The following is a 23,431-nucleotide window of genomic DNA, read 5'->3' as shown; positions in this document are numbered from 1 at the left end:
TCCTACATGAAAGTTGGGCAAAGTTTGGGGAAAAAAGTTAGACTCCAAAAATTTACCCGAGAACTTTCAAATTGGTTTGGATCATTTGAAGTATGCCAGGCCTAAAACCCTGCTGAAATGTCTGTTGAAATCCCATTGCTAGTAAAAGTAGATCCTCTTCCCTTCTAGTGAGGCCAGCCCTGCCAGGGTTGAACTCTGAAATGACTGCACCTGAAAATTTACTTGTAAAGGAAGGTGATTTCTCCTAATACCTCCCCTCTGTTGCCACCTCTCAGACTCATAGTTCTGCACACTCCAGGGTTACAAGAAGAAAGTTTGACCTTCAAGGACAGTTATGCACCAAAAAATTGCAAGACTTGGCTAATTTATATCAGCAGAAACCTAGGGAATATGTGTGAAAATTGATTTTGTTGGTCTTTTGGCATGGGGGCAGGAACAGAATTTTATATCGAGCCAAGTTTAGGAAAACTTTATCAGCAATTCTGTATTCAAAGGATGAATTTGTGTAGCTGAGAGTAGTTATAATAGCTACTCAGCTGGTGGGCTGAAATCTAGACTTGGGATGGACTATGCTAAATGAAGTTGAGATGCCAGAAACTTCTGAGTATGACATAAAGAAAGGATCTAAATATTCGGTGAGAAATCAAGAGAGACTTATCATGTATAATCTACACACTCAGCCCATAAATTCGCCCTTCTGGAGGATCCAGAACATACTCCCTTCACTAAGGCTTAAAGAAGTACATTGATGGAGAGAGGCCCAGCATCCTTAAACACAAATAAATAACACTACAGTGGTCCTCATCTAAAAACCAATGCTGAAATTAGGAGATGTTCCACTAATGGTTTCCTTGATGCTGGGAAGATGATCAGATCCCAGAGTGCGAGAAACTACAAGGCATAATTTATTAACCACGAGAGCTCTGCTGCGCCTCTGGATTTGAGTTAGTTGACAGAATGGGAGCATTTCACTTGAAGCAGAGCCTGTGAAACTTTCAGCCACAGTCCTGTGATAGCACAGAAATTATGACTCCAAATCTTCCTCGTAGCCATCTCCAAAGGGATCTGTAAACCTTTACCAGGAAATCTGTGCATAAGAGAAGAGCAAATTTTCAATCTTTTACAGTTCTGAGCAAATACTAATCTCTGTGGATTAGGAACATCACTTCGGTACAGTTATTAGAGTCAAGGTTGTTGGGTTCAGGTGATAAATAACTTAATATCCCAAGTTAAATTAACTGTGGGGCCAAGTAGTCTGCAAAACCAAGCTCTTGTTACTTGAAATAAGCTACCAGCCGAGTTCCCACACTGGCTCCTGAACTACAGTAGGAGTGATAACATGGTAGGAAAAAGCAAATGGAAGCCTCCTAGAAATAGAGCCACACCAAAACAGCATGCAAAAATCAATACCATATTCCTAGTGAAATAACAAAGATTAATGTTATCATTCAGTAGTTGATTCAACTCAATGATTCTTATCACCATCCCATTTAAGTCTCCTTTTTGGATTGTAGGTAAGCTAGATAGGTATTAGAAAATGACAGTGGATTTCATGGATTTTATCAGGTGGTGAACACACTGTAGCTACTGTTCTATTTGATGTTTCTTTATTAGAGTTAACAACACATGCTCTACTTCTGGAATGCAGATATTGAGCTGACCCCCATCCCCTGGCTGTCCAACTATCAGAGAACGTTAAAATCAGTTGTCATTGACCAGAGAACACTGGTCTTATCTCAACACCATATCAACTTTCTAGTTCTTTCATGATTTAATCTATAGGAATTTAGATTTTCTTACCATCTCACAGATGTTCCACTGGTCTACTATATTGATGGCATCACGCCATCAGGAATAAATGGATACCTCTGTATTTAACAGAGGTTGAAGACAAACTCTCTAAATATTCAGGATTCTGCCATGCCAGTAGCATTCTTGCGGATGGAGGGAACTGGCAGTTCAATAGTATTACTATTATGCCGTATCACCCACCAGAATGAAAGAAAAGCTTCTGTACTTTATTACACTTACCCCCCTGAAAGAGGAGCAATACTCAGTGGGAATTCTTTGGGCCTTAAGGGTAAATATATCACATTGTTTCACTTGCCAAATAAAGTAAAAAGCCACCAGCTTTAGTTGGTACCCCTCCTCCAGCTTTGAATGGGGCTCTTGGTTGAGTCGCAGGGCAAGCTGCTCTACTTGATCAGTGCATGGAATAGAACCTGAATGATAGCAGATTGAGATGTTAGATGAAGTCTGTGGCAATCACTCATGGGAGAACCACAGCCCAGACTTGTAGGGTTTCAGAACAGAACAACATACTCTTTGGCAAGTAGTTCTTCACTCTTAGAGAAACAACTTCTGTTTATTACTGGATGGGCAAGGCAAACATAGAGAAAGAGAACATTTTTTTGGAAGGATTATCTTGAGAAAAGAAAAGGCAAAAGTATCTTTGGAGTCCTCTGGATACCAGAAAACTTTTTGTTAGGCTGGAACACAGTTTCTGCACGTGAGGAGATTTATTAACTGAGGAATAAAACTCTTCCTGTTATATTGAAGAAAATGTGTCCAAATGAATTTAAACTAGTCTGATTCACTCCTGGTTTTAACATTCTGTAGTCAGGAATGTTTGGTGGAAGATATTTTTCATTTTGGGCAGGACAAACTGTTCTTTCATGAGCCATGCCTGGGTACTAGGAGATTCAATACACAGCTTGACACAGCTGGAAATAACTTGGTGCTGAAATCAACTTAGCTTCCAGCCGTGGCTTAGAAAACAATATATAGTACAGAGCATTTAAGCCCGTCATAAACTGACAGTCCTCCTAAAACAAGCTTCATACAAATAAACTGCCCTTTGAATTTGGATTATATACACACACACACATACATATATAGTTACACCCACATGCACACACACTTTAAGATGAATTTGAGCACTAATAATTGAACACTTTTAATAAATGCTATATTGCCACAGACCAAACAGTATATGGCCATAATAACTGTATTTAAGTGTGCTATGTCATTTGGGATTTGAGTTCTTGGCAGGTGAAATATAAAATATTCATTTTCTTATTCACTGTTTTTCTGGCTCCAGAAATATAACTTTCAATAGTGAATTTTTTTTCCTTCTACCAACCTAAGCTCTCAGTAGGAAAGAAAAAGTCAGCTTCTGCAGTCTTTCTCTGTTTCTCATTTTTTGGAGCAGAATATTGTAATGGATAAGCTGGCTGTGCACTGAGTTCATGTGAGTGAATGGTAGATGGCGAAGCTTCAGGTGACCAACCCCACTGGTCCTTTTTCACATTAAGTACCCAAGAGAATGTAAGCCAGCTTGACACTATATATATATCATATATATATAAATGCATATATGTGTGTATATTTAATGTATATATAAAATATATAATGATACATATATATATATACACACACACACACAGTCACACATTAATGACAAGATTACGTTCTGAGAAATGTTCCATCATTGTGTGAACACCATAGAGTGAACCTACACAAACCCAGATGGGACAGGCTACCATAAACCTAAGCTATAAGGTACAGTCTTTTCCTCCTAGGCCACAAACTTGTACAGCATGTTACTGTCCTGAATATGGTAGACAATTGTAGCACAATGGTATATTTGTGTATCTAAAAATATCTAAACATAGAAAAGGTACAGTAAAAATACTGTATAAGAGATTTTTAAAAAAATGATATACCTGTAGAGGGCACTTACCATGAAAAGAGCTTGCAGAAATGAAAGTTGCTCTAGCTAAGTCAGCGAGTGTTGAGTGAATGTGAAGGCCTAGGACATTACTGTACACTACTATAGATTTTATAAGAATTGTATACTTAGGCTACACTAAATGTGTTAAAGAGTGTTTTTATTTAAACAATTAGCCTTGGCTTATTTTAACTTTTTGAATTTATAAACTTCATTTTTTTAACTTTTAAAAAATTTATTTATTTACCATAATTTTTATTTCAATATATTAGGGGGTACAAGTGTTCTTGTGATAAGGATGAATTGTATAATGCTGAAGTCAGGGATTTTAGTGTTCCTCTCACCACAATAGTTTACATTGTACCTACCTGATAGGTAAATTTTAATTCCTCACTTCCCTCCCCACTTCTTAGTTTCCAATGTCCTTTATACCACTTTATGACCATGTGTAGCCTTTGTTTAACTCCCACTTATTAATGGGAACATGTGGTGTTTGTTTTTCCATTCCTGAGATATTTTACTTAGGATAATGTTCTTCAGTTCCATCCAAGTTGCTGCAAAAGAAATTATTTCATTCCTTTTTATGGCTGAGTAGCACTCTGTGGTGTATCTATCTCACATTTTCTTTATCTGTTCACCAACTGATGGACACTTAGGTTGATTCCATATCTTTGAAATTTTGAATTGTGCTGCAATAAACATTCAGGTACAAGTGTTTTTTTGATATAATGACTTCTTTTCCTTTGGGAAGATACCCAGTGGTGGGATTGCTGCATTGAATGGTAGGTCTACTATTAGTTCTTTGAGGAATCTCCATAGTGTTTTCCATAGAGGTTGTACTAATTTATAGTCCCACCAACAGCGTATAAGCATTCCTTTTTCCATTTGTTTGTGTTATCTATGACTTCTTCCATCAGTTTTTTGTAGTTCTCCTTGTAGAGATCTTTCACCTCCTTGATGAAGTACATTCCTACTTATTTTATTTTCTTCTCAGCTATTGTAAATGTCATTGTGTTCTTGATTTGACTTTCAGCTTGACTGCTACTAGTGTATAGAAATGCTACTGATTTGTGTACCTTGATTTTGTAACCTGACACTTTGCTGAATTTACTTATCAATTCTGGGAGTCTTTTGGTGGAGTCTTTACAAGATCATATCACTGACAAACAGGGATAGTTTGACCTCCTTTTTCCTGATTTGGATGTCCTTTATTTCTTACTCTTGCCTGAGTGCTCCGGCTAAGATTTCTACTATTATGTTGAATAGAAATGGTGATAAACTCTGTCTTGTTTCACTTCTTAGTGAGAATACTCTCAACTTTTCTCCATTCAGTATGATGTTGGCTGTGAGTTTGTCATATATATCTTTTATAATTTTGAGATATATTCTCACTATGGCTAGTTTGTTTAGGGTTTTTCTTATGAAGGGGTGCTAGGTTTTATCGGATTCTTATTCTGCATCTATTGAGATGATCATATGGTCTTTGTTTTTACTTGTGTTTATGTGGTAAATCACGTTTAAATTTAAAAGAAACTGTTGAAAACTACATAGACTAGGAGGTGACAGTTAAATAAGGCACCTATTCCATGGAAGAGGAAGGCATCTTAAAAGATGTGATGTTCCTTGGAGACTTGGTAATGAAGAGAAAGAAGGAAGCTGCTTCAAAAAAAAGAAAAAAGAGTTACTTAAAATATGACAAAATTGATAATTAGAAGGGAAAATCACTTTTCTCCAAAGGTGGCCTTTGTTCAATTAAGTGCACTTTACTGTACCAATTGAAGAAAGCACTCTTGAACTAAGAAATAAAATTAGGTGTCCAAATCCTTTTCCCCACTGTGGAATTACCAGTGATGGTGGGAATGGCAAAGCAGCTATGAAGGTTTGTAGCTCTTATTGCTCTACATACATTATCATGAACAGAAAAAAAGACACAGCATCTGTAAAAAGCAACAAAAAGAAAAAAAGGATAATTATTGTTAAAATTTCCTCTTTAAAAAAAAAAGAGCTAAAGCACAGCACTCCAACATTAATTAAATGTAATTAAACAAACAATATGAAAGACATATAAAAAAATAAGATATGAAGAAGGTATATGAAAAAACAACATAAATCAAAAATTTATAAACTACAACTAGAAATAAAGAGACACAAGAAATGAAACAGGACAGAAATTGAAACAAAAGACAAAATAACCTCAAAAATAAATACTAAATGACAAAATATCCAGGAAAAAATAGACATAATTACAAATACAGTATGGTACATAAAAGAGAGACATGATTAGTACCAAGAAGAAAAAGAAATAAAAAAGGGACAAAATAAACAAAGAGAAAGTTATAGATAAAGAACAGAAAAAAATGATATGTATATAAAAAAATTCTGAATAGATTTAATTGTACACATAATTAAAAAAATACTTTTAGATAATAGAATGCCTGATTCTGCATACCAAAAATATTTACTGGCCACCTAAGAGGAAATAAATCCAAAGCATGTCAAACATATTTGTTTCACGGTAAAGAATAAGGAAGAAAAATCTCCCATGGACTCTAAGGGATAAAAAAGCTCACCTATAAATAAAACACTCTTCAAAATGAGAAATAAGACAACAAAATGAAGAGAAATGCATAGAAAGTAAAATAAGTTTATTGAGTCAGCACAGGTAATAAGTGTAAGTCAAAGGCTACCATTTAAAGCTGAAAACCAAATAGTATAAGTGTGAATAAGGAAAAAGTAACTAGAAGGTTTTAATGAAACCTACCAAAATAAATATACTAACCTCTTTAAATATTCAAACAAAATAAAAGACTATAGAATAAAAAATATAGATTCAATGCAATCCCTACCAAAATATCAAACATTCTTTATAGAAACAGAAAAAAAAGTCCTACAATTTGTATGGAACCAGAATATACTCCAAATAGCCAAAGTAATCCTGAGGAAAAACAACAACAACAACAACAACAACAACAAACTCACAAAGGTATCACACTATCAGACGTCAAAATATACTACAAAGCTATAGGAACCAAGATAGCACGGTACTGGCATAAAAACAGACTCATAAACCAATGGAATACAATAGAAAGCCCAGAAATTAATCCACCTATCTACAGCCAACGGATGTTGACAATGGTGCCAAGAACACTACTCAGGGAAAGACAGTCTCTTCAATTAACAATGTTGCAAAACCTAGATATCCATATGCAGGAGAGTGAAACTAGGCTGGGCATGGTGGCTCGTGCCTGTAATCCCAGCACTTTGGGATGGCAGGTGGGAGGACTGCTTGAGGCCAGGAGTTCTTGACCAGCCTGAGCAACAAGTCAAGCCCTAGTCTCTACAAAAACATAGAAAAATTAGCTGGATATGGGGGTGTACATCTGTAGTCCTAGTTAATTGGGAGGCTGAGGCAGGAGGATCATTTGAGTCTATTGAGGCAGGAGGAGTTTGAAGGTACAGTGAGCTATGATGATGATGCTGCATTCCAACCTGGGGGACAGAATGAGACCTGTCCAAAAACAACAACAACAACAACAACCAAAAAAAAAAAAAAAAAAAAAAAACACCTGAAACTAGACTCCAAGCTTTCACTCTATAGAAAAATCAACTCAAATGGATCAAAAAGCTAAATGTAAGACCCAAAACAATAAAATTACTAGATGAAAAAAATAGGGAAAACACTTTAGGACATTGGTCTGGGAAAAGATTTTATAAGTAAAATCTTAAAACCACAGGCAACAAAAGCAAAAATAAACAAATGGGATTATATCAAACTAAAAAGCTACTTCACAGCAAGGAAACAATAGAGACAATGTACAGAAAATAACATACAGAATGGGAGAAAACATTTGCAAACTCATCTGACAGCAGATTAATTATATCCAGAATATACAAGGAACTGAAACATCTCAATAGCAAAAATGCAAATAATCCAATTAAAAAACTGGCAAATGATCTAAATGGACTTTTTTTTTTTAAAAGAAAAGATACAATGGACACAAATATATGAAAAATGCTCAACATCACTAATCATGAGGGAAATGCAGATCAAAACCACAATGAGGTATCACCTCACCCCAGTTAGGATGGTTAATATCAAAAGACAAATAAATAGAAAATGCTGGTGAGGATGTGGAGGAAAGGACACTTATGTCCACTGTTGGTAGGATTGTAAACTAATACAGCCACTATGGAGAACAGTATGGAGGTTCCTTATAAAACTACAAATAGAATTACCATGTGATCCAGCAATCCCCCTACTGGGAATTTATCCAAAGGAAAGGAAATCATTATATTGAAGAGAGATCTGCACCCTCATGTTTATTGCAGCACTATTCACAAGCCAAGATACGGAATCAACCTAAGTGTCCAACAACAGATGAATGGATAAAGAAAATATGGTACATCTTCACCATGGAATATTATTAAGCTATTAAGAAGAAAAAATCCTTACATCAGTGCCAATGTTAATGGAACTGGAGGACATTATGTTCAGTAAAATAAGCCAGGAACAAAAAGTTAAACGCTGTTTGTTCTCACTCATATGTGGAAGCTGAAAACAACTTGATCTCATAGAAGTAAAAAGTAGAACAGAGGATACTAGAGGCTGGGAAAGGTAAAGAGAAGGGAGACATAGAGAGAGATTTGCTAAAGAATATAAAATTATGGCTAGATAGGAGGAATAAGTTATATTAATCACATTCTATATCTCTGTAGGATGATTATAGTTAACAATAATATGTTATATAATTTCAAATGGCTGGAAAAAGGATATTCAACATTTCCAACACAAAGAAATAATAAGTATATGAGATGACCGATCCTAATTATCCTGATCTGATCATACATTATGTGCATGAAAACATCACTGTGTACCCCATGAATATGTACAATTATTACTTGTCCATTAAATAAATTAATTAATTAATAATATTTACAATAAAATAAAATGAAAAAAACAAGATTGAACTAAGATAAAAAATATCAATTTCAGTAATAAATCTGGATGGGATTTAGTAACCTACTAATAGAAAAACATTATAAGGTATGTTCACAAAGGAAAACCTCATGTAAAATGTTTATGAAACAACATGATTCAGAATGGCTAAAAATAAACGATAGGCAAGGTAGACCAGAAAATGCAAACATAAGAAGCAAATACTGCAATTTTGATAATTGACAAGAATTAGAATAGAATTCAGCCACAAAATCATTAAAGAAGAGAAAGAAGGACATTTTATGAATGCTAAAGAATGCATTCATAATGACAATATAACAGTATAATTCATGCATCAAATATCAAATCAAACAATTGTATAAATCATAGCATATAGAATATTCAAGGAGAAACTGACAATACTACACTAATAATAGGAGACTTTAGTATGTATAAACCTTATTTTTAAATAGTTTAAGTAGGAAAAATGTAAGAATATAGAAGACTTACACCACATAATAAAAAAGGTAGACCTCATGAATATATACCAATTACCTCCTCCTAATAGAGCATATATATTCCATTCAAGCATATGAAACATTATCAAAACAGACTATAAATTAGATCACAAAGAAAAGCCTCAGTAGCTTTCATAAAGTGGAACTAGCATAAACTACATTTTCAGTAACCATAAATTAAAAACAAAATTTTAAAAAGCCATTCTGCCTTGAAAATATAAACCCATTTACATAACTCTTATGTTAAAAAGGGGATTACATATCAAAATGTCAGAATTTCTTTAGAAAGTAGTACAAATAATGACAATAGAATCACTACATATCAAAATTTGTGAGGTACAATTAAAGTGATAAAAAGGTAATAAAATAATGAGTATTTTTATAAATAAAATTAAATAATGGAAATAAATGACTAATATTTGTCATGAATAACTAGAAAATTATAACTATATCACAAAAGCAGAAGAAAATTAAAAGAATAAGAGAAGAAATAAACATTAGAAAACAGAAGAAAATGTTAACAAATCATTCTAAAACACTTAATCATCCTAATTTTCAAAATGGGGAAAAGAGGGAATGAACAATTATGCATAATAAAAATGAAACTGAAGGCATAAAATTATCATGAGACTATTGGCATAACTCTAGGCAAAGAAATTTGAAAACCTTCATAAAATGGATAATTTTTCAGAGAAATATAATTTATCAAAACTGTTCCCAGGAGAACACTTAAAACAACCAATTATAAGAGGAAAATAAATAGAAAAAATTTCAAAGAATGGTTCACAAGAATCACTAGACCGTGGCTTATTTCAGCAGGGAATTCTATCAAAGCTTCAGAAACTAGACAACCTCAGTACTCTTACAGTATGCCAGAAAATAATACAAACCATCAAATAAAAAAGTAAATAAACTTACTCTTAAAAATATCTGATAACAAAAACATCTTACCAATCTCATTTATGACTATTGGTGCAAATATTATCGAATGGAATACAACAATATAGAAAAAAAACATCATGACCAAATAAGATTTATTTCACAAATATAGAGACAGTTCAATTTTAGGAAATCTATGGCTATAATTATTCATACTAATAAACATGAAGAAAATAAAGAAAACATTTGATTACCTGCATATATGATGAAAAACCTTTAGCAATACTCTACATCTATTTCTTATTCAAAGTAAATTATTAAATAAGTAATCAATTGATATTTCCTTAAAATGATAAAACATAACTATACCTGATTTTAAAAGCTGATGTCCTTAGTGGAGGATTACTAGAGGCTTGCCTTTTAAAATCAGGAACCAAATGAATGTGACAAAGTCAATAGGATGGATAGATAGATAGATGAGAGGGGGTTTATTAGAGGAAGAGGCTCATTTAATTATGGAGGCTGAGAAGTCCCACAGTAAGTTATCTGTAAGCTCTCCAGCTTACCATGGGATGCCTGTAGCTTGGATTAGTCCAAGTTTGGAAACTCAAAACCAGGGAAGCTGGTGGTATAATTCTCAGTCTGAGGCCAGAGGCCTGAGAATCTGGCAGGATACAGTTGGGGGAGAGGGTGCTGGTATAAGTCCCAGAATCCAAAGACTGGAGAACCTAGAGTTCTGATGTCCAAGGGCAAAGGAAAAAGTGTGTCCCAGCTCTAGGAGAGAGAAAGAGAATTCACCTAGTTTTCTACCAAGGCCTCAGGCAACTAAATTGTGCCCACCTATACTGAAGGCACATGTTCCCCACTCAGTCTACAGACTCACCTGACAATCTCCTCCACAAACACCCACACCCCAGACACACCCACACCCAGAAATAATGCTTTACTAGCTATCCAGGTATCCCTTAATCCAGTCAAGTTGACACTAAAAATTTAACATCACAATAGAATGCACCAATCTCTATTATTTTTTAACATTGCATTGATAATATCAGATATTGCAGTCAGATGAAAGAAAATCAGAGGCATTAAAATTAAAATGAAAAGTATTAAAAACATCTCATTGAAGGTGATATAATTTTATGTGTGAAAAGCCACATAATGCTGAAATGAATACAAATGGTGAGGAAATTTAGTTATGTAGAAGGATATAAAATGAGTACACAAAAAATCAGGAATATTTACATCCAAACAATAACTACTAAAGAAATATAATGAAATAGATGATCATATTTGCAATAACAAAAAAAAGACAAAATATTTAGAAATACGTCTAACAAGAAATGTGAAAAACTTACATGTAGAAAACATTTAAAAACTTCTGAAGGTCACAAAAGTAGTCTTGAATGCAAGCGGATAGAACTTTGCTTTTGGATAAGAAAACTCAACATCATAAAAAAGATCAATTCTCCCAAAGCTAAACTATAATTTTATCACAATCCCAATGAAAATATCCACAAGTACTTTTTATTCTGAGTCTAGCAACTTGTTTGTAAAATTCATATGAAAAAATAAATAAGCAATAGTTGTTCGGAAAACTCTGCCTATGGAAGAGTAACAAAGGAAGTGTAGCTACACCACATATAAAATATCCTATCCTATCCCTAAAACCATGTGATATTAGTGCATGAATTAATGAACAGGTGGAACAAAACAGAAAGTCCAGAACAGACTGGAATGCATACAAATAGTGTATGATAAAAATGACATTTCAAATAACTGAGGAAGGTAAAATTTTTAATAAAGGGAATCTGTACAATTGGATAGCTGTTTGGAGAAAGACCAATTGCATACATATCTCAGACTTTTTCCAGGATACACAAATTTCCCAGGCATTGGCAGGGTCACAGGAGCAATGACACAGAAGCAGCTTCATGTTTCCTGTGCACTAAAGCCGGATACCAATTTTTGTACATTTTTGAGACTGGAAAACATGCTCATTGACTCAATTTGCAAGTTCCAGGAAATAGAGAAGATAGAAAATAAAGGACTCCACGAGGAAACAGACTGATCTAATACAGAAAGCACTTTAAAATACAATCATCCTGGACTCTTCCAAATGTTAATGTTTTGAAACAAACAAGGAGGGGTGATTGTTTAGAGGAAAGAGAAAAGAGACCTAACCACCAAATGCAATATGCTAATCATGATTGGATCTTTGTATGGAAATAAAAAAGCTATAAAGAAATTGTTGAGATCATTTCAAATTTCTTAGGTGAAATAATGGTGGTGTGGTTGCAAGGGAAAATAAAATGTCTTATCCTTAGGAGATGATGATTGTAGACATGAAGCATATAATCTACTATCAAGTGTTTAGTTATATGTGTAGAGGTACAAATATGGCAAAATTTCAACAATTGTTAAAGAGGTATTCATTGTACAATTACTTTTGCCTTTCTGGATGTTTAAAATTTTTTTATAATAAAATTTGGGAAACATGATTATCCTTGGAATCCTTTAATGCCATGTTTGTTATCTTTTATTTGCATAGTCTTTACACAAACCCTGTGTTTTGTTTGTTTCTTCGTTTTTCTATTCTGTTTGTATTTTTACGTCTCATTGAGATCAAAAAGGGCCAGTCTCATAAGGTCTGAAGTTTGTTCATAAACAACAGTAAGATTCTTTCTCCTTGGTTACCTTCACTATCTTTCAGGTCATTACTATAATAAATTACTCTCAGACTTTAATGTATAGAGCTTATTGATATAAAATTAAATTATTAGTTCAAAGATCCAGCAATGTGGGAAAATGAGCAGATGTTGGGAAATTCAATTCTGTGACTTCTTTCCTCATTTGCTTTTGTTCCTCTAAGCAACTTTTGGTTTTTAACTTTTTTAATTGGCAGATTTGATTCTATTTTAGTACAGAAGAACGATGGTCTTCTTTCTCCTTATGTTTTCTTTTGTATACAGGGAAGCTCCAGTAATACTTCTTGGAAGGAGAACGTGGGCATATGTGGTTCATCTCATTTCTCTACTGTTTTCTTAGAAATGAGCTGCATACTGCAGTACTCCTCATGTTGTGTGTTTAGGAGGGCTTGAGCTCATAGGGGGAGGACACCTGAATTGGGAGACACATGTTCAATTACAAGTTCAGCCTTTGCTGCATGGACCCAGAATATTGATAAATAATCAAGGAATGAAATTTTAAGAAGCAAAAAATACGTGAAGTGTTTTTAGCTTCTGAGGTGTTTGGAAGAAATACACGTTTAAGACTTAAAGTGGGCCGGGCGCGGTGGCTCACGCCTGTAATCCTAGCACTCTGGGAGGCCGAGGCGGGAGGATCGCTCAAGGTCAGGAGTTCGAGACCAGCCTGAGCAATGAGTGAGACCTCGTCTCTACTAAAAATAGAAAGAAATTATCTGGCCAACTAAAATATATATAGAAAAAAAAAATTAGCCGGGCATGGTGGCGCATGCCTGTAGTCCCAGCTACTCGGGAGGCTGAGGCAGTAGGATTGCTTAAGCCCAGGAGTTTGAGGTTGCTGTGAGCTAGGCTGACGCCACGGCACTCACTCTAGCCTGGGCAACAAAGCGACACTCTGTCTCAAAAAAAAAAAAAAAAAAAAAAAAGACTTACAGTGTTATATAATACCTTACCAATTTGTAGAGGCCATATCGAATCACATCTCCTCTTCCAATAATGAGGAAATTGGCCTTTAACTGTTGCAATATGGCCACATTCCATTAACTTTAGGGTCTGCCTAAGTAGGATTTTCTTTTAGTGGGCCATCGACATTCCTGTTGGCTTAATCCCAGATCGATGACTATTTTTATAAAGACAGGGCAACTAACCCTGGATCTTAAGTTACCTATTTGCAAAGTTTTTCCACTTTATGCATAAGAAAGTGTCTCAAGAAAGATAGGGTCTGTGATCTTCAGGAAAGGCAAGTGTATGGAGTTCTAGAGCTCCTTAGTCAGATGCTAAGATGTACATGACTTTTCTAGATGTTAAATAGTGTGTAGGGAGAGCTGAGTTTGGCCCCAGCAAATGAAAGAGTCTCCATGAAGGAGTGGGATCTAATAATGGGTGCTTCGAGGTGTATAGTTGCTAAACTTTAATCTTGAATTCAAAGCCATTGGCCTTAGCACATGTGCACGAGCATTGTAAAAATCTCAGGGGGCACTGGCAGGCTACAGATGCACAAAGATCTGTGTAAGCAAAGGTGGTTGAATGAAGTATTCATTATAGGACAATATGGTCTTTCCATTTCAAGCCTTTCAGGCATTAATGGAATACTTTTTGCTGCTCTTAAACATTCAGAGCACCACTGAGGTTCCAATTTTAAATTGTTGATTATTGGTGTAGGTCTGGGACAGTAGCTTCGTTGTCCCAAATTCTATTCTTTATTTAAGATAAAGAAGAGAATTGCAGAGCTATCACCTATGCCTGAGGAACCATGTCCATGAAATTTTTGAACTTAAGAATCCAGGGAACAAACAGCAAAGGTAAAGCATATTAAAGATAAGCCAAGAATTGCCGGGCGCGGTGGCTCACGCCTGTAATCCTAGCACTCTGGGAGGCCGAGGTGGGCGGATCGTTTGAGCTCAGGAGTTCGAGACCAGCCTGAGCAAGAGCGAGACCCCATCTCTACTAAAAATAGAAAGAAATTATATGGACAGCTAAAAAATATATAGAGAAAAAAAAAAAAATTAGCCGGGCATGGTGGTGCATGCCTATAGTCCCAGCTGCTCGGGAGGCTGAGACAGGAGGATCGCTTGAGCTCAGGAGTTTGAGGTTGCTGTGAGCTAGGCTGACGCCACGGCACTCACTCTAGCCTGGGCAACAGAGTGAGACTCTGTCTCAAAAAAAAAAAAAAAAAAAAAAAAAAAGATAAGCCAAGAAGGATAAGGACAAAAGTAACTCGAATTTGGGACTATTTAAATGTCAGAAAATGGGAAGAGAATATTGGATATGAGAATATCCAATACTGGAAGGTTATTTCCTGATGGTGGCTGTTTTGGTAAATTGAAAACTCATTGATTTGGGGGTACTCAAATGTATTTCAGAACCCTCTGCAGACAAAATCTCAAATTTCCACCAATGGTTCCCAAGGCCACCCTAAGTTGTAGTTATTAGGTCTCCTATGAAGGTGGGAGTAGGTCTGTCCTGACACCCCTGGCTGACCATAGGCTTAGCTGCATTCAGGACAACAAAACGTTGGAGAAGATGGTGGTCAAGAGCAGGGGAGCAGGGATGTTTCTCCACTCATGAGGTTTCTTCCACATAAAGGTAGTACCGGTGATACAATACACTTCCTTCTCTCCATCTTTTCATTCGCCCCTCCACAGAGGAAGAGACACTGATCCAACTGGTAGATTTGGAGAAAGAAAATCAGCATACGTGGCTCACCTTCCTCTTGAGACGAGCTGTCCACAGAGTTCACGCATTCAGTGCTGGTGCTCCATGCTGGGCCCTGCCAGGGTCAGACTGTGTCCCTCTGTGAGTTCTGCTCTAGCCCAGAGGACCTACTGGTGACAGATGGGTAAGATGGTCCATAGCTGCTCACAGATCTCAAGGGCACAGTCTCCAATATCAATTAGAAAAGGAGTAAAGCTTAGTGGTGAAGAGCAAGAAGCACAGACTGGACTGCTAAGCTCAGATCTGGTCTATGCCACTTACTAGCAATGTGACCCTGGTCAAATCACTTCATATCTCCCTTCTCAGTCTTCCTTATATGTAAAATGGGATCATAATATCACCTACCTCATTGGGCTCTTTGAGGATGAAATGAGTTAATATACCTAAATCACTTACAGCAGTCCTTAGACCATGAAAACATTCAATAGGTTTAGGCTGTTATTATGAGCTTCATCAGCTACAAATAATATTTTGCTCTTTGTATGCTTTTCCTTTTGTTTCTCAACTGATTCTCAAGTAACATGGGAAAAATGGTGCTGTTTTTTATGGCCCTCAAACTCACAAACCATGTATATACTATAAATATGAGTAGGAATAACTATTTCCATTGCAGCAGCAAAGGCCCAAGTCTTCCAACCCCTTGCAGGTCTGTGTTACATAGAGCTTGTGTGAGAATTTGGGGGATCATGAATGTCACACCTTTCAAATGCTGCTGGTGAAATAAAATCTCATAATGACCTCCTCATCTGACTCACGCCATGCCCTTTACTCTAGACGCAATCTACCTCTCTCTAATTAGATCATGCCTGCAATTACAAACAAATCTCGCCTACTTACTTTACACCAATTAAAAGGACTAACTTTAGTGATAACATTCTGCTAGGTGTGATTTTGCTTGGTGAAACCGAGTCTGCATTGTTAGAATCTCCCACGTTTATGTATAAGTCACTCTAGTGGGAATCTGAGACTCATAATTTTATCCAAAAACCTTTAGGTCTATACTTAATCCATTACCAAATAATTATTGGGAACCTAATTTACTAGATTCTGTGTGGTCTGAACAAAGACATCGACATGCTTGTAGCCCTCAAGTAGAAATATCATAGAGAGATACAACATAGAGACATTTTAGAAGATAATAAGGATTAAAAGAGAGCATATATGTCACTGTATCACACACATTAAAGCTTGATGACAGATAAACCTTGAAAAATAACACATTGCAAATTAAAAATAAAATTATTCCCGTTCCCATAATGATTGGTTAGGAGAAAAACTTCTGTCTATAATCACTCAAGTAGTCTCTTTATTGAGACATTCCCTGAGAAACGATATTAAAATGGCAGCAGAAAAATGGAATCTAAGACTTTAACACACCTCAGATATCACTGAGTCCTTTCCCCTCTGTTTCATCAGTTCTGTGTACAGCATTCTTTCAGGATAACGCTCACTCTCGTTTAAATATATCCAGTGAGATCCTGTGATGTCGGTACCTTCTGAAGCGACCTAATCTTATTTTGTTGGTGGCACTATTTATTGACAATGCTTTAAGCCAAAATCTGCTTGCTTGTACTTTCCAATTATTTCCATTAATTTTTAATCATATAAAATATGTTTAATCCCTGTTTCACACAACTTCTCAAATATTTTACATCATTTATAATTAATATTTCTCTTCTTGAGGCTAAAAGTTTCCAGTTTTCAATTATTCTCTCCATGACTTAGCATCAAGCCTCCTTACAACCTTATTTTAGTCACCCTTCAGGGGCATGTCCTAATGTTCTGATGTCCCTTTTAAAGTATATGGCTAACAAATGACAAGGACAAACAAGTAAGAAATAGAGAAAATTCTATCTTCTTAGTCCAGGCACCATTTGTCTATTGATCCACCCTAAGTCAGATCTAGTTTTGGGAAAACAAGTAATACAATTTGACTTAAAATTACTTTAATGCTAACTAAAATTAAGAGTTTAATGACACCTTCTATACTTTTATAATTGGTGCACGTCAACTAGCAAAATAAGGTCGAGATAAATAGAAATATTAGGGGTTATTAAGCAAGAATCAGGGAATTACATGGCTTGCCAAGATTTTATAGCTAGTAGTAATGCCGTCTAATTTTCCATCTCAGGTTATTTGTGTTCTATTGGATCTTCTACTTGTTTTCTTTGAAAAATGCTCAACTGGTTATTTTGGTATTGATAACCTTCCTGGACAATTTAGCCTAAAATTTCTTTCTCATGTGGTTCCTATTTTAGTGTTAGAGATAAGACAAGAAGCTTTATAATAGAAATAATAGAAAATGCCTATGTTTTAAGAATTGCTTCTGATAAGAATCCCATAGCAACTAAGCCCTCCAGACATTCAATATCATCTGTAAATGTTATTATTGTTCATGTTTTCTTTAGCTCTACTGGATAATTTAAGAGTATCTCTTAAAAATCATTAAAGCGGCCTTATCCCTCAAGTTATAACACATAAATGGGCTTCATCCCTGAACAAAAACAAACTAAATTTGTTCTACAGTGAAAAAAAATTTCTCACTAGCAAATTGACTCTGTATAACGCATATTGGTTTTGGAATTGCTTTGTGTAGTGATGATGGCCGTCCTGCTATGGTATCTGTAACTAATAGAGAAGACAGCAGGATCGGATTTTGGCAGGTGACAGTTAAAGCCTACATGCTACATAGAGGAGAATGAAGGGGGAGAGACCCATTGCGAATTATGTAAGGAATTTTCTGCAAGCACATTGCAGGCATAAGAGATATTCCGTGAGGTTCACAGCTCTTCTGTTTCAGCAGAACAAGTGATACCCCTTCTTGTTAGCAGGGTGAATGGTCCAATAATAGGTGACTAGGAGCAGGCTGTATTGAATACTACAATCTCACTTAAACCCACAATCACTACCTGGGGGATGGATGAATGTTCTTCTTTTCCGGAGTAAGAATGCTTCTTGCATTGATAAGGAAAACCGCAGAAATAGAGGCGGCAAATCAGGGTGAAGTTGCCAACTTTTATTTCCTTATATCTGCTCCTCCTAAGTGGAGAAACAAAGGACTGCAGTAACCAAATATTCTCATATTTTCAAATGTGCTGGCTTGGATTTACATAGGGGACACACACACACACACCTCTCTTCCTTTCTCCATTTCTTCTTCTAATTCCACCTTTGTCTCCCTTTGTTTCTAACTGGTACTTCACACTGTAACTTGTCTGGCATCTCCGGGGAGTCCCAGAGTTCTCCTTCACTCCTATACCATACCCAGGTACGTAAACCCACCACTTTGTATGTAATGTGGCTGTAGCATTAAAACATGAATAGTGGTTCAGCATCCCGATGTCTGGATAGTCTTTTCTTCTCAGTAAACCTGGTATTCATTGATTTTCTTCCAAATATTACAATGGTTCATTATCTAAATTTTGCAAAAAAACCAAACAACCTTTAGTTTCTGTTATATTTCTTGGACATGATACTTCTAAACTTTCTCCCCTGTAGCATATGTCTTTTTCATATATTTATGGTCAATCTATGCCCTTCAATAGTTTATTGCTAACACTAATCAGTATCTGGGTATTGGTTATGTGACTAATTTATGGATTCCAAAAAAGAAACCATATGTCTATACCTTACTTCCTCTTCCCTGTTTACCCCTCAATTTTTTATTCTCCCCCTCTATTTCTTCTTATCCTTATTTTGCTCAAATATAGACCCCAAAATCAATATCATACCAAGAATCATATAAACTTGGCATAAGAAGCCCAGAGATGATTTATTTCAATTTCCGACCACAACAAAGTCACATCAGCTACCTACTTGATACCTGGTTATCAGTTTCTGTTAGATTCCCTTGCAATGGCAAGTAGTAAGGTTTACAGCATTATTGGATGGCATTAATTATAAGAAAATTCTTCCTCCTCTGGAGCTCATGTCTTTGTTACTATAGCTCTACCCATTGGTTCTGGTTCTGCCCTCTGCAATATCTCAAAAGATATCCTTCTCTTTTCCATAGGATGGAATCTAGAAGAATATGCTCAGTCAGTTTTCTGACATTAGGTGCCTAGCAGTGCATTATATCTGGTATAATAAAATAATCTCTCCCGTCTAATGCTATACGAGGATAATGGTGGTGAAGATCACAGTTTTCCAAACCTAATTTGTAAAAAGAGGTATGAGTTGTCTGGTTCAATTTTTTTTTTCGTAAGAAAAAGCAAATCCCCATATGGAAAATGTATGCATTCATTTGCGTATATCATACTTTAAAATTCTTTCAGTGCTCTCTGAATGTTGTGATTTGCACAACCAACTATGTTTATATTTGTATTTACATGAATCTTATTACAGAAATAAATTCTAGTTTGAAATTGCATTTAGAATACCAGGGCTTTTAGATTTTCTTATTCCAATTTCATCTCTCTTTCTCTCTTTTATTTTCATTTTCTTTTCATCTTAACCCAGAAAGTGGCCTACTTTCATGTTCAATAGATAAGAATTTACATACTGCATTCTTAATAAGAAAGTTTTTAAACCCTTTTATTACTGTTGTATTTTGATTGGTTGACATAGGCTTTGAATAAAATATATTCATCATTCAGTTCGGGTCCTTAGGAAGCTATACCCAAGTAATTAGATTTGGAGGTAAGATTATCAGACGAGACAGTTTATAGGTAAAATGACCATTCACGGATTGTGACATTTTTTATGTGCGGTATGACATTTCCCAGCATGTTTGTCAGCGGGGGGCACAGTGTCAGAGGCTGTGCATATATGTGAGTTTACGAAGCACTGAGGGAGTTCAATCAAAAGATGAACTAAGAGGAAATACTTTCAGATCAAGGGCAAAGACCCTTATTATAAGCTAATTTCGCTGCTCCACAAAGAGCATGTTTCTTGAGGACACAGGTACTTAAACCTTCTAGGTATCAGAAAATTTGGGTCATGAAACTATGATCCCAGAGTTCTTATCCCACTTGAAGCTTCTGTCATTCTGGGTTCTCTAAACTGACAATCAAAAGTATTTTGGTTTCTCTAAGTCTTTAAAGAGAAAAATCAAGTGTCTTATCCTCTCTAGTATAAGCTCTTTCCACCTACTATTTTGCATAAGGAGGAAACATAGCAGTTAAATAATCAGTTAATATTGAAACAGAAAAAGAAGCAGCAAGACACAGAAGATATAAATCCGACCTATAATCGCCAATGGACACGATGGTTCATGGAGGTAGAAAATGTAAATAAGACATGATGAAGTCTGAAAAGTGGTTCAGTCTTCCTACGCTTGCAAAAGACAAAGAAACCCACATGGAATGAGCATGGATTAATATATTTTGCCAGAATTTGTGTTCATCATTTTATATTCATTAATGTACCTCAAGCTCACAAAAAGTCTCATGAAGTAGCTTTTAATCTTGTTTCTGTGAATAGACAAACTGAGGACAGGGTAAAATTAATTGACTTGTCCCAGTTTGTACAGCAAGAATAAGCAGGACCAGAATATGACCTTATGTCTGATACATTAAAAGGTCTTATAAAAATGTAAATATTTTTAGTAGAACTAACATCTAACATGTAGGTAAAAATTCACCAGGAGAAATCTTGGCTTGTTGGAAATAAGATTAGCTTAAGAGAAAAACATCATCTTAGCTGGTTGCAGAGAAGATAGAACAGATGAAGGTGGCTGGACCACTAGAGGGCGTGTCACTGCACACTCTCGGGTAGGAAGAGCAGGATGATCCAAGTTTCACCAACTTCATTTCCTTGGGCTGCTGAACTAGGGAAATGTGAGGAATCTATTTTCTATGTTTTTAAGAACATGTTATTATTTTAATATCATTTGAGATAAACTTGTGTAGACTGGGAACACGGCGGAGATAGGGAAAAAGGAAATTCTAGCTAACATTCTGTTTCTAACCTTTTTTTTTTTTATTTTTTTTTTCAATTTAATTTTACAGAATCAAAGAGTCTAACAGTATATCTTGTTAGATACAGTATGTCCTCATAATGTATACATTATTTCTTGTACAATGATATGAAATAATATGGGAAATATTCATGATAAATTATTAAGTGAACAGTGCAAGTTAAAAACAATAGTTTCATATTTTTTTCCCCACCCCCCCTTTCCTGAGTCAGCACCTTCAAGTGTAACCACTCCCAAAACGGTGCACAATGCACTCATTGTGTAGGCATACCCCCATCCCCTCCCCCACCCCCCACCTAGTCTGATGTCCAATTGGTGTCATTCCCAGATTTGTATTTAGGTGATGATCAGGGAAACCAATTTTCTGGTGAGTACATGTGATGCTTGTTTTTCCATTCTTGGGATACTTCACTTAATATAATGGGTTCCAACTCTCTCCAGGAGAACCATAGAGATGTCGTATCTTCATCATTCCTTATAGCTGAGTAATATTCCATGGTATACATATACCACAGCTTACTAATCCAATCATGTATTGATGGGCATTTGGGTTGTTTCCACATCTTTGCTATTGTGAATTGTGCTGCTATAAACATTTGGGTACACGTGCCTTTGTTACAGAATGACCTTTTTTCCTTTGGGTATATGCCCAGTAATGGGATTGCTGGTTCAAATGGCAGGTCTACTTGAATCTGTTTAAGATACCTCCATAATGCTTTCCACAGGGGTTGCACTAGTTTGCAGTCCCACCAGCAGTGTATTAGTGTTCCTGTCTCTCCACACCCACACCAACATGTGTTGTTTTGGGTTTTGTTGATAAAGGCCATTCTCACTGGGGTTAAGTGATATCTCATTGTGGTTTTGATTTGCATTTCCCTGATGATTAGAGATGTTGAACACTTTTTCATATGTTTGTTAGCCATTTTTATATCTTCTTTTGAAAAATTTCTATTCATGTCCTTTGCCCACTTTTTGATAGGGTTGCTTGATTTTTTCTTGCTGATTTTCCTGAGTTCTAAATAGATTCTTGTTATCAGTCCTTTATCTGATGTGTAGTATGCAAAAATTTTTTCCCATTCTGTAGGTGGTCTGTTTATTCTCGTGACTGTTTCTTTGGCTGTGCAGAAGCTTTTTAATTTAATCATGTCCCATTCATTTATTTTTGTTGCTGCTGTGATTGCCTTGGGGGTCTTCTTCATAAATTCTTTGCCTAGGCCAATGTCTGTAAGAGTCTTTCCTACATTTTCTTCTAGAATTCTGATTGTATCACGCCTAAGGTTTAAGTCTGTTATCCACCGTGATTTGATTTTTGTGAGAGGTGAAAGCTGTGGGTCCTGTTTCAGTCTTCTACAAGTGGCTAACCAATTCTCCCAGCACCATTTGTTGAATAGGGATTCTTGTCCCCAGAGTATATTCTTTCCCGCTTTGTCAAAAATTAGGTAACTATATGAGGATGGTTCTATATTTGGATTTTCTGTTGTGTTCCACTGGTCTGTGTCCCTGCACTTGTGCCAATACCAGGCTGTTTTAAGAACCACGGCCTTGTAGTATAGTTTGAGGTCTGGCAAATTAATACCTCCCATTTTGTTTTTATTGCTTAAAATTGCTTTTGCTATACGGGGTCTTCTTTGATTCCATACAAAGTGTATAATTATTTTCTCTATGTCTGTAAAGAATGATGTTGGTAATTTAATAGGGATTGCATTGAATTTGTAGATCACTTTGGGTAGTATAGACATTTTAACAATGTTGATTCTTCCGATCCACGAGCATGGTATATTTTTCCATCTATTTGCAAGTTCTGCTATTTCTTTTCTCAGTGTTTCATAGTTTTCCTTATAGAGGTCCTTTACCTCTTTAGTTAGATATATACCTAGATATTTTATTTTCTTTGTTGCTATTTTGAAGGGTATTGAGTCTTTAATTTGGTTTTCCGATTGACTGTTATTGGCATATATAAATGCCTCTGATTTGTGTATATTAATTTTGTAGCCTGAGACTTTGCTGTATTCATTAATCAATTCCAGGAGT

This window comes from Eulemur rufifrons, chromosome 12 (assembly GCF_041146395.1).
Source record: "Eulemur rufifrons isolate Redbay chromosome 12, OSU_ERuf_1, whole genome shotgun sequence".
Lineage (NCBI taxonomy): Eukaryota > Metazoa > Chordata > Mammalia > Primates > Lemuridae > Eulemur > Eulemur rufifrons.
The sequence above is the reverse complement of the archived record's forward strand: the minus strand, read 5'-3'. Positions refer to the sequence as shown.